This window comes from Rattus norvegicus, chromosome 7 (assembly GCF_021556685.1).
Source record: "Rattus norvegicus strain SHRSP/BbbUtx chromosome 7, alternate assembly SHRSP_T2T, whole genome shotgun sequence".
In the NCBI taxonomy this organism is placed as follows: Eukaryota; Metazoa; Chordata; class Mammalia; order Rodentia; family Muridae; genus Rattus; species Rattus norvegicus.
Window position 1 is genome coordinate 35681073 of NC_141540.1, and position 13115 is coordinate 35694187.

A 13115-nucleotide genomic window follows, 5' to 3' on the forward strand; every position below is an offset into this window, starting at 1 on the left:
AAACAAAGAAACAACAACAACAACAAAATAGGAGTATTAAACTTGAGTCTGGTTTCTGGTCCCAGATGTATTACTCGCCCACTCTGTTCTTGTCTGGTCTGTGTTTGCTCTCCTGTCACATAAGCATAGTATGTGCTTGAACCATGTTGTGCAAATGAGAACATGGCCTCTGTCATGGCTTTACCAGCTGTTTACTGAATTCTTTGTGTGGTAACCATTACATTCAACTATCTTTGTTATCTCTGGTTCTGCCTAAGAGCCTCACAGTCTCGGATACATAAAACTAAGAATTGCAGAGGCACACACCTTGTAAATGAGAAAGCTTTGCTTCTGAATGCTGGAGATTGAACCGAGGGCCCTGTGCATGCTAGGCAAGTGCTTTACCAGAGCTATACTCTCAGCCTCTAAAACTCTTCATCGAGATGGCCTGTGAAGTTAGGGTTCTGTGCTTAACAAGCTCGAGAAAGCCATACAATCCTTGGAAATTTATCCACGGGAACTCAGTGAACACTCATTAGCAGAAGCTCTGATAATACACATAACACAGAAAGAGAGTAATACGAGGACCAGGAAGGTAGCCTAGCTGTAAGCGCTTGCTCCCACTGACTTGAGGTCAGACTTCAGAAACTATGTAAAAAAGATGAACAGCTCATGTAAAAGAGCCAGGCATGGTGGAATGCTTTTGTAATCCTTTGCACTGGGGAGGCTGAGGTGGGTGGATCCCTAGGGCTTGCTGGCCAGCCGCCATTGTTAAACCCCAGGCCAATGGGAGACCTTAGTTAAGAGACAAGGTTGGTGCCTCCTGAGGAATGGCAGGTTGTCCCCATGTTTTGACATACATATAGGCACCCTCACACACATGTGCATTTGTATACTCATGCACATACTCAAAGATCAACAAGAAATAATAAAAGAAACATGTTGAATTTCATTTAATCTAGTATCACTTAGACTTATAGGAAACTTAAGAATTATGGAACATCAGTTAACACCTAGAGGAACATGTAGTTTCAGAAACCCACCTTTTGTGACTATGCATTACTACCCCCATTTCGCCTTTTATATACTTCCCTGATTGCCCATATTCACCTCACCAATTGGAGTTTGTCGCTTGCTTGTGTGTTCATGTCTCTGACTCAGTGATGAGATCTTCAAAGGGCATTCATACTTGTTCATATTTGTACCTCCAGAATGTGGGTGTGGAGAAATAACTCTGGATTTTCAGTTGGCATTCAATAAATGATCATGGGGTGAATGTGGGATTTTTATATTCATAGTGCACAGATGTGATGTGTCTGAAGCTATGCTCTTAGAACATGGTGACTAAGCTTCCTCCATCTGCTTTGCATAAGGTCTAACTTTACTAATTTTCATGACTTTAGTCATATATATATATATATATATATATATATATACACATATACATACATACATGCATGTGCATCCCATGGTGTGTATGTGAGAACAGAGGACAACTTTTGGGAGTTCATTCTCTATCACATGGGTCACATGGATTGAAATAAGGTCTTCAGGCTTGGGAGCAAGCAGCTTCACCGGATGAGCCATCTCACCATCCCTTAGCCATACTTAGAAGTATACGAGTTGAAGCCATGCCTGGAATTGGAAATAGGATACTTTTGGATGAGGAGGTAACCATTATTGTTGTAGTTTAAAAGCCGATTATAACACTACATGTTTTGAACAAGCTTACTGAATGAGGAAAAAAAAAGACATTATGCCACAAGGACCAAATGAATATATACTTAAGAAATTATATAGATTTGCCCTCGATATAGGAGCACGAAGGTTATGGAAAAATTGTAACTAGTAGATTAAACATTCATTGGAAATGAAAGTCAGGTTAGATGGACAAGTCTTATGGTGGCAGGATATTTCTGATAGGGGACCACTGGCAGGGAATGAAAGGGCGCCCGGGGCTCCTTGTTGGCTGTTTTAGTTTGAGGCAGGCACTAAAACTAGAGTGACTGATACAACTGCAATAGTCCCGAGGTAAAATGAAACACTAAGTATAGCAACCTGAGTGATAAAGGCTTTCCACACTTAGTCACCAGCTCTCAGCGAGTCTCCTCTCCAGGGCTCTTGGTGGCACCAGCAGGTAGAAATTGTAGGGTGGTGGCTTCTCGCTTACGTTCCGTCAGTGAGGAAGTAGGGTACAATAAACCCAGATTGAGTAAAAGAAACAATTGGGCACAGTTAGAGTAGTAGAAGTTACTGCTTAGAAAGTTCTTCTTGATCTTAAAAGCACAGTTCTTATTCTTATGTGTTTGCTTTTAAGAGCTGTAAAGGGTATTGGCAAATAGGAAGGAAAATAAAATAATTACATTCATGTTAATTAAGGAGGATGTAAGTTTTCATTTTGTAGTAAGTTAATTTTGATAAATATTTAGCATGTATTTATATAAACAAAGCTGATACATATTACTTAATTACCTTGTTTTAAATATAATATAAATGTATTTTTGGATAATTACTTATTTGTATCTTAGTGACTACATACTATTCTATTTACTTAATATTTATTGAACTAATTTCAGTTATTGGATATCTAGCTCCTTATATATACACACATGTATATGTCACTCACACACACATGTTTTACTATTCTAAGGAATGCTAAGATAGATGATATTCTATCCAAATAGTCATTCATATCTTTCATTATTACTCTTGGATCAATTTTAAGAAGTCGAATGATCATTTCAAGACAATAATTTTTCTACATTCTGTCAAGTTGACCTTTGGAAGTGTTGAACCAATTTTAAAACTACTTCCTAGGAGAAAGACCCTTTTTATTATAGAAAAATACATTTATTATTAAAATTATTTGACAGTTAAATAGAAAGACTGGTATTTGCTTATCTCAGTTTTCATTAATTGATTATTATCAAGGCCGGTATTTTAAATATTAAATGTGATTTAATGGGCTGAACTTTAGTTCAGTGGTACAGCACTTGCCTAACTTAGTAGAAACTTGAGCTTGATCCCTAGCACCTGAAAGAAAAGTTTACTAGTCATTTATAGTTTTCTTTTCAATTGAATTTATTTTTGTCAGCTTTCCATATGTATTTTATTCAGTTTGATCATACATGCCCCTTATACCTTCATATCACTTTTCTTCCCCTGACATCACCCCGTCCTTCCAACAATGCCATAATTCCATCCCCCACTTTATATCTCTTTGTCCTGTGACCCACTGAGAAGGCCAACTTCATGAGCTTAGGGGTGTGGCCAACTCATCAATGATTACTCTATTGCCTCAGAAGTCCCCAGTGGCCAATAGCTCCTGCAGAGTCTGTGAGCCCCGTTCTCCTTCCATGACTGGATGTTGATAGGTTCCGTCTTATGCAGACCTAGTGTAGGCTATTTCAGCTCCTATGAGTACAATAGTCATACCCAGAAGATAGGACTTCCTAGCTCTTTTCTTCATCATCTAGGTCTTATGCTCTTTCTACCTCCTCTTCTACTATGTTCCCTACACCTTGGAGGTGATGTGCATTGTCTCATTTAGGGATGACTACTCTATAGTCTCTTATTCTTAGTATTTGGAGAAGCCACGAGTCCTTGTACTAGCTATCATTTGCTGCAAAAGGAAGCTTCCCCCATCAAGGTGGAGAGCAGCACTTGCCTGTGGATATACACATAAATACTTAAGAGGTAGTTCAATGACATGCTCACTTAGCAAAACAACAGTGGTTGGTTTAGCCCTCTCAGGTCCTTGGATCTCAGCTATGGGCCATTAACAGGTTTGCAGCACCAGGCATGAACTCTAGTCTGTGGAGCAGCTGTTCTCAGATCTACCCAAAAAGTCGTTGGTTGTTCCCATGATGACCCTGACACTATCATGCCAATGGGCACATCGTCCCTGGCAGGTCAGTATTATAGCAGGCAGAGTCCACTGCTGGGTTAGACTATTGATAACTTATCTTCCTGAATTACTTGTGTAGTACCTTCTGTACCGTGAACACTAGCCACCAGGGAGGACACTTTCAGTTTATTCAATTTCAGATTAATTTCTTTAAGAAATTGTGGTGGAGGGAAAAGGGGAACATGAGCTGGTATTGGGTGGGGGAAAAGGACTGAAGCCCCGAGGACCAGCAGAAAGAATGGAGACAGGCAATCTCGGGAGGAAAGAGGTTGGAAGGACCCTCTAGAATGTACCAGAGACCTGGAAAGTGATAAACTCTCAGGATTCAAAAGGGGAGGTAGATGAAATGCCCTACAGTGGGGAGAAAGTTGGGTGTAGAGCCCACCTCCAACAGAAAGAAAGGGCATCAAGTGAGGGATGGGGTTGCTATCCTCCAGCCAAAGCTCTGGCACATAATTCTTCCCATCTGAAAGAAATGCAGAGATGGAAATGGAGAAGAGCCTGAGGAAAAGAAGGTCCAGCAATGGCCCAAAGCAGGATCTAGCTTATGGGGAGGACCCAAGACCTGACACCATTACTGAGGCTATGGGGCATTTACAAAAAGGAACCTACCATGCCCTCCAAAAAAAAAACCCCAACAAGCAGCTGAAAGAGTCAGATGCAGATATATGCATGCAACTAACAAACAGAAGCTGCTGACCTTCTGGTTGAATTAGGGGAAAGATGGGAGAAGCTGAGGAGAGCGACCTGGTAGGAGGACCAGCAGTCAAAGTTTCGAGGTTGGGTGGGGTGGGTGGGGTGGGGACATCCTTATGGAGACACGGGGTGAGGGATGAGGTATGGGATGTGTAACTGTTGGGGGTAGATGGGGAGAATAAAATCCGGAGTGTAATAATAAATAAATAAATAAATAAGAAACCATGGTATATTCAGCACCATGGCTAGTTCTCGTGTACCACTAAGATCAACTCCAAAATTCTGTGCTGTTTTGGGGCATGTGGTTCCTTCCGGGCTGGTTATTTTCATTTCTCTCTCTTTTGTGTAATTTGCTTGCTTTGTTAACAGGGTGTTCATATTTTTACTGATTTGTTAGAGCCTTATCTATTAATGTAGCCATTGTACACATAGGTTAATTCTTGAAAAACTTTTGTCTTTATGTAACAGCTCATGGGGATTTATTTTAAAATTTCATTTTACCCTGAGAAGAAGAATGGTTGTGGCCTTGGAGCCTACTATTTTCTTGTTCGTTTGTAGAAACCTGAGTATCACTCATGGGCTTGGTAGGAGCCAAAGCAGTAGACAGCATGGGGCTCTTAGAAGTGCTGCTCACAGGGTTCCAAAGCATTGACACTACAAGGGGGCAATGTGTTTCACCATGCCAAACTCTTCCTCTGTTCCTCTTTCTAGACAAAGGCAAGTTTTAGAGTTCAGAATAAGAATAGCATGAATAAAAACCATTGTACTCACCAGTTTGGCTTTTCCATTTTCACAGACTCTTGTTTGAAGCAAACACATTTTATATAAGCAACAGACAGGGCCTACTTGTCCTCTCAGTATCGAAGCTCACAGCACTGTAATTTAAGCCACACAGTTGTAATCCGGACTGTTTCCACACTGTCATTCAAACAGTTTTCCATAACTGTCTCATTTCCAGATTTCTTCAGTTATAACTATTTAGCCAAACTTGCTTGAATCAACTTCTCTGCTTTCCCCCTGATATTTTAAAGCAAACTCGCCTACCATTTAATTTCATGTGTAAATACTTTAGTGTGCGGGTCTGCATACTAAACATGACCAATAAATGTAATCATAGAACACACAAATAACAGTAGACTTCATATCATATAAATCTGTTATATTATTTTCTCTTTTTCTTTCACATATTTTGTTTTTAATTCAATTTATTCAATTCAGAATCCAAACAAGTTCCACTCACTGTTATAGCTCTTAAAGGGTTGATTTAAAGGGTTATTTTTTCCATAGTACTTCTTTTTTTCAGTACTACTGATTCATTGGAGAAACTAGGTCATTTGTCTTTAAAACGTCCCAATTTCTAGATTTTGTTGTTGTCTAGCTTCTAGTCTCTTCTTTGTAGTTAGGGGCTAAGGAACTGGTTAAGGTCAGGCTCAATGTTTCCAGGCGAAACTCTTTTCCAGGTGAGGTGTGCACTTCTGCCAAGTGTTAGACCAAGAAGTATCCTGTGTCTGATGGTTTCATCTTAAACGATAGTGCGACTGATTAGAGACTTTGGGAGTTGTCAATATTATCTTCTCACCACCCCAAATGTGCATTTTGTCAAGATACATCATTTTATTAAGAGTTGCAGAATGCTGAGGGCTTGTGTGTGTGCGTGTGTGTGTGTGTGTGTGTGCGCGTGCGCGTGTGTACATGCGTGTGCATGCCTCTGCATGTGTACACAAGTGTGTATGTTAGTGTATATGCTCCTGTTTTCAGAGCCCAGAGGTGGATGTTGGCGTCTTCTTAGGTCTCTTTTCGCCTTATGTTTTGAGACAGGGTCTCTCAAAGAACCTAAAACTCACCGATGTGGCTCTGCTGCCTGGGCAGTAAGCCACAGGGACCATCCTGTCTTTGTCTCTCACTGCTATGATTACAGGCGTGTGCTATGGTACCCAGATTTTCACTCAGATGCTAGGGATGCGAATCAGATCCTTCTGTTTGTGTATCAAGAATTTTACAGCCTGAGCCATCTCCTTAGTCTCACATCATTTCTTTTGTAAAGATAATCTGAAAAAAAAAAGAGCCCATTCTCACAGACTGTATTCTATTTGATTGTAAGGAACTGCAAGTCATTAAGAAAAGGAAGATATTTATGTCTTCATTCTTTGACACAATTTGTAAATTTCAGTAATGATATTACTTAGTGACCTCTACTAATAGCCAGGAAGTGTCTCTTAAGTGTAGTTAGGAATTCATGGACTTTTATATATTTAACTTGCACCAAGACATTATTTTCATTATTATTAATTTTTAATGTTCGAATTGTCCCAGTCCAGGCCAGAGTTCCCTGTTTAAGATGGTTGTATCTTTTTTTTTTTTTGACATAACCTCACTAGTCTTTGCTGCCTGGTGTACTTTAAGATACATACCACCTTGGTGCTGCTTTCAGCCCCAAAACTGAAGTTATTCTACCCGACTGAATCTAGACTCTCTGGACGGCAGGCTAAGCTTCCTTTTCTTTAGAATTTAATTCTTCTCAGGCTCGCATATTATAGTGAAAAATGAATTCAGGTACGAAGCAGGCACTCAATCAATGTGTATTGTTGAATTAAATCCTGCTTTGTAGCTCCGTGTATTTCACATGCTAATGTAAACAGTAGATGGACCCAGGATAATTTAACTCATTTTCGCGAACACCACTAAGCCCACGCAATATTGTTGTAGTGCTAGAAAGGAACTGAAACACATACCTATCAGGCTTGGAAATACCTCCACACAATTGCCCCTGTCATCTGGTATATTAGCATTCTCCTCACAGTGCTTTGCTTATAGAAATTTAACAAGATGAAAGGCTGATGCCGAGAGAAGTCTTTGGACAGATTCGTTACCTTAGCAACCTTGCCCCAGACTTCCACAGCCCTGACCCAGCTACAAAGTCCTTCACTGACTAACGAGACACTCTTAATGACAGACAGCTGAAGCTCAGGCCTGCTGATAAAATGACGTCTTATCTGGACAGTAACCTTTGGAAGAAGATTATCTTTATCAGATTTCCAAAAGAATCCAAACACTGAGTGAGGTTCCGCTAATAACTATATTCATAAGGCCATCATGCTTAAGTGCTTCTGGGAAAGCATTAGTAACAGGAAATTAAGTGTTACAGAATAATTGCTAACCTCACTGAACAAAATAGAAGCTGGCCACCCAGTGACTATGTGTTGGTAGCAGTCATTAGATGCCACTGTCCTGTAAAATTGAGAGATTTTGTTTGTATAAGGAAATACTTTCACTGCCTCATTAGCCCCAACATTTAATTGTATTGGGTAAATCTGGATGAAATTGCATATCTACACTGGGTTGTCTAGGTGGTGTAAATAGTTAAAAAATTAATTACTACCTAAGCAAAGCTAGTTGTATAGCTCTGTTTCTACAAAGCTCTTTGTGAATAAAATCAACTTTATAATTTGTTTATTCATTCACTATCTGCTGGTTACCATTACCGAAATTTGACAGATAATGGAAGTGACACAAGTATCTTTCTTTTCTTCAAGAATTGAAGTTCTTTATAATCAAATAGCTTGTGAGCATGTTATTCAAATTTTTTCCGGATGATGTTTACTGATCAATATATGATTTGAAAATATCACAATTTTAGGAGCTGTGAAGATGATTTAGTTATAAATAGTTCTTACCAGGTGCTAGGCTAAGCTTTAAGGGTGAGTCCAAACCAATGATAACAACAACAACAACAACAACTGATAAATAAATCCAGTTCTTCCCCTTACATATATTATAGGATGATAGCCTAGTGTTTTGTGCAGTGTCACTCAACAAATGGCTCTTGATAACTTTGGGTTTTCCCAAAAATGTGGGTACCCCGCAAATATTTCCCTGGCACATATAGCTATCAAGCCCAAGATTTACATGAAGAATATCCAAAAAGTTCTAGGGAAATTGTCCTATTTCATAGCCTAGAGGAAAATAATAGAATATCCCTATACCCACTGAGGAGAAATTGTAGGTATAATGTGTCATCATTTAGTGTGCTCCAAAAAAGCTATTGTGTGATTGTTTTTGTGATAGTGTGGACAGACATGTATTCACCCCAGATAAGGTACCCACAACAGACCAAAAATGAGTCCATTTAGTCTAGTCTAATGAACTAATATGTTTAACTGGAGTTACTTACAGGAGTATGGTTGAGAGGTTACTTATAGGAACATGGATAAGTACAAGCAGCTTTACCACCGAAAAGCCCATGGAGTGATAATGAAAGGGAACTCCTTGGATCAATCACAGTTGGTTTCTTCAGTCAGAATGTCCTCTCTTTAGAAATTGTTACTGTTTATATAACCTTTGAGTCATGGGGAGGGGAGAAGGAAGCTAGTTAGTCCTGTAAATTTTAGGAGCTTCCTGAGACTTATTTTATTTACTTCCCAAGTTTTAAGAGCTCCCCTCTACCAGGTAATAAAAGCAAGAAATAGCTTCAAAACAGCCATCTACATAGAAAGTCTCTTTTTTAGGTTTTATTGATAGCTTAAGATAGATCCTATTATGGGCTATATCTTTTTATGGCTCCCAAAAATTTACATGTTGAAATCTAGTAATTATGTTCCATGTCTATAATCCCAACACTCAGACAGAGACAGGAGGATCCACAATCTCAGCATTGCCCTCAATCACATAGTAAATTTAAGGCCAACTTTTGCTACATGAACATGTCTCAAAAACAGAACAGAACAAAGCTTACCATGACAAAAGCAGATTCACATATCAAAGTCCCAAGCCCTAACAAGATAGTATTAGATGAGGACTTTGAAAAGGAATTAGATATAAATGGTGTCACGAGGATGGGACCCCTATGATAGGATTAGTACCCTTAGGAGAGGAGGAAGAGACTCTAGAATTCCCTCTTCATCATGGGAGAACACAGCAATAAGAGTAACTTCAGAGCCAGAGAGAGGACCCTTACCAAGGAAATCTTAAGGCACATTGAGATCGGATTTCAGAACAGTGAGAGATAAATGTCTCTGGCTTAAGCTACATAATCTGTGGCATTTTGCTATAGCAGCCAGAACCGAATAAGACAGATCGCCCAAGTTTATGTATCTGGAACTTATTATTTTAGACCAGCATGTTCTCTCCATCATAAATAACCCCAATGTATCCATTATCATCGAATTCATACTGGTAAAGCTCTCACATGTATTGCTCTACAGGCATGGGAACTTAGGTTCTGAAGTAAGTCATGTGACAGATTCTTCAGAAGACATAATCAAAGGATGGCGGGATAGAGGGCAACAGTAAGATGTAAGGTTTTTCTGGGGCGTTTTTAACAAAACAAACTCATGAAACTCTTCCATTTATTCTCTGAAGAAACAACAATGAAAACAAAAAACAAACAAACAAAAAAACAAAAATCAAAAAAACAAAAACAAAAACCCAAAAACTGAACCAACCAACCAAACAAAACCAGAAAAGGAGTGTTTCTGCTACTTCAAGCTTTGTTTCTTTTGAGCAATATCCATGGAATAAAGACAAAATAATATATTTCTTTAATTCCCAGGATGTATTGCTTTTATTTTTAAAGCTTTGAGTCTAGCAGGGGATATAGTCTAGTGGGAGAGTATTTACCTGGCATGTCTAAGGCCCTGAGTTTGGACTCTACACTGAAAAAAATAAAGAAAAAAATTCCGTGAGTCATGCACTTATATTCCTTATCTTCTTTGGGCACTGGGAGGCCCCTAAGTAAAATCCAGAGCTCAGTCTCAGTCTAAGAATTTCCCTGGCCTCATTTACAAGACCTGGTGTCAACTCTGGATCTACCATTTGCTTTAGTGGGTATTTTTCTACCACAGCCAACCCCACTTCCTTCAATTTGAGTTTGTAATACAGTAGACAGAGTGGTTTTAATAGCTAGCCTTGTGCCTCACAGCTCTGGAGACTAGAAGTCAGGATCAGGATGTCAGTATGGCCCGAGTATCCAGGAAGGTGTCTTCTTTAGCGATGGAGGCTTTCTTGTTGTGCCTTTACACGATGGAGGACCCTGTTCTCTTCACAATCCTTCATCCTTATGACCTCATACAGAGCTAATTATCTCAACAAGGTTCTACCTCACAATGCTATCTCATTGGGAGAGTTTTTATATTTAAATTTTGTGGGGCATACAAACATGCTATCCATAAAACCCTTCCCCATACAGGAAAAAAGTTTAGGAACCCCAGGTCACCAAGGAGACCTTTAAAATTACTGTTGATGAGGAGAGAAGATCACGTTTATGTGTGGGTATGAGGTTAAATGTTAAGATAGTTATTAGCGAGATCATTATAGAAAAAACCCAAATCAAAAATGCAGACTTGTGGAGCCAGTCTCAAAGGATACTTTTACAAAATATTTCTGTGCACGAGGCCCAGAGAATATTGTGGAAGTGGAAGAGGAAGTGGACCTGTTTTAAGAGCCAGAGGATGAAGGGGGAGGGGGAGAAAAGATGGCTCTCATGGCCACACCCTTTTCTCAGCACCATCTCAGATCTCGGCAGCAGTCACCTTCCCTTCTTGCCTTCCAGCCTGCCCATTCACATTCCTGAAAGTGTTCTGTGGTCCTCTTTCAAACTCCATCTCTTAAATTGCTCTAAAATCAGCAGTGGCGTCTAAGAGACTACTACAACTGGCTGCGCGGTACAAAATCATCTTCTCACAAGCAATCTTTTCCTGTACCTGTGTGAGTTCCAGTCAACTGTTTCAGAGAGCAAGAACTAGAGTGGTCTTTGCTTTCTCGCTGCTTGGTTTTAATGTCAAAGTCTTCACTGTATCAGAGTAGTAGAAACTCTGTCATTGTAGTGCTCATTTCTAGATTCTGGGGGAGCTTTTCATAAAATCAATATATATACATATCTATATCTATATATCTCTATATCTATCTATCTATCTATCTATCTATCTATCTATCTATCTATCTATCTATAAAATGGACATTTGTCTGCAATTCTATCTGCACACAGAGAAGCCCACTGAGATGTGTGTTACTGGCAGATAGGGCTGCATCTCTTTAAAGTGTCTCTGATGCCTCTTGAACCATCAGTCTGGCTCTGGCTCTTTGAAGCTGGACATTCCATGATCCAGGGTTTTGTTTTAGCAAAGTCATCATTTCGTGGCTCCTGGGTTGTGTCAGATATGGGAATTCCTGAGGCTGACCATGACTTGGGCTGCCTCTCTCTGCTCTGCCTTCACTCGCTGCCTTTAAAGGGCTCTGGAAAGAAGGAAGCTGCTAGGAGAGTGTTTGTCTCATAACTTCCTTCAATAAGCACTTTCCTTTTCTGCCTCCAGGTCATTATTTTTTTTTCAACTCAAACAACATTGCTTTCTCTCTCTAGCTTGACTTTGTTCGCTTGCTTTTTATTTCCCATAAAATGGCACCACATCAAGCTGCTCATTCCCACTGTTTCCACCCCTTTTTTTTGTGCCAGGAAAAGTGATTTCCTTTTCAAAAGTTTGCTAACATGCTAAATAGTCCAATAAATGAATTCACGAACAGCATGAATCATGGCTCCAACAGTTCTGCCCAGGCACAAATGGGTTCTGAATCCCAAAACCTCTTATAAGATTTGGAAATATTAATATGATTTTTGTGGGAATTAAACAAATAAAAATGGCTTGCTTCTGCTCTTCTGGAGTTTTATTATAATTTTGTTTACTGGAACTGCTTAATCTTATTTATTTTATTGGATCATTTGTTATTGCTCTATGAGACTCCAATAAACTCTTTAATAAACATCAAAACTTGAGAACTCATCACACCCTGCTACGTCGCCATAAGCACAGCTTCACTGCGGCTTGATATCAGGACTCCTTTTGCAAAGCAGATTACCTTAACATTACTTTATGATTTCTTTTTCCTTTTCAGAAAGCGTAGGTAATACACATTATTTGAAGGAACCAATTGTAATGCAATTCAACGTAGTACCACTGATCAAATTACCCCTTCCAAAGATGGCAGTTGGGAATATTTACTGTGGAAATATTTGTCTTTCAAATGCTGTCTTAAATCAAATTGCAGTGAAAATACGCAAGACCTACAAAGACTGTCTCTGTTAGGAACACCTTTAGAGGTAGGAAAACAGAGAGGAAAATGAGAATTAGAATTCTTGCCCTTTCTTAGAGATACATTATACCTTCATTGTGTGGGATGCAATATTTTTCTGATCAAAAATTATATTTGACAAATGTATTACCAGTCAAGTTGGGCATAATTTTGCCAGCCCCACACATTTATAAGTTTATCATGGGGATTAGTTCTAGACAGTCTCATTTAATATAATAGTTTCCTTTGAATTAAAAAGTATAGGGGGCATAATAATAACATAAAGGGAAAATACACATATGTGGTCTCTCCTTTTACTAGCCAAATGGCCACTAGGTTCTACCCACACAGCTTTCTGAATATAGTTTCCTGCTACCAGCTCTTGTCCAGCCGTGTAACTTCCCAACTGGTCACTCTAACTCAAGGTTCTCTCTCTCAAGAACCATATCTTATTCTAGAATAATGGGCTCAT

General features: G+C 39.3%; 1 long non-coding RNA gene across 2 annotated transcripts; it reads right to left on the reverse strand.

The window, feature by feature from the left end:
* Positions 1 to 908: 908 nt before the first annotated feature.
* Positions 909 to 10612, reverse strand: LOC148004616 (uncharacterized). 2 transcript variants are annotated; one of them, XR_015626110.1, is made up of 7 exons: positions 10498 to 10612; positions 10199 to 10233; positions 8754 to 8918; positions 6427 to 6631; positions 5354 to 5457; positions 2038 to 2144; positions 909 to 1614 (listed from the first exon to the last, which is right to left on the reverse strand). It is a non-coding gene; the product is annotated as an uncharacterized LOC148004616 (long non-coding RNA). The 2 variants fall into 2 exon arrangements; XR_015626111.1 differs by lacking the exon at positions 6427 to 6631 and having other exon boundaries at positions 926 to 1614; positions 10498 to 10585.
* Between the last annotated feature and the right edge of the window lie 2503 nt (positions 10613 to 13115).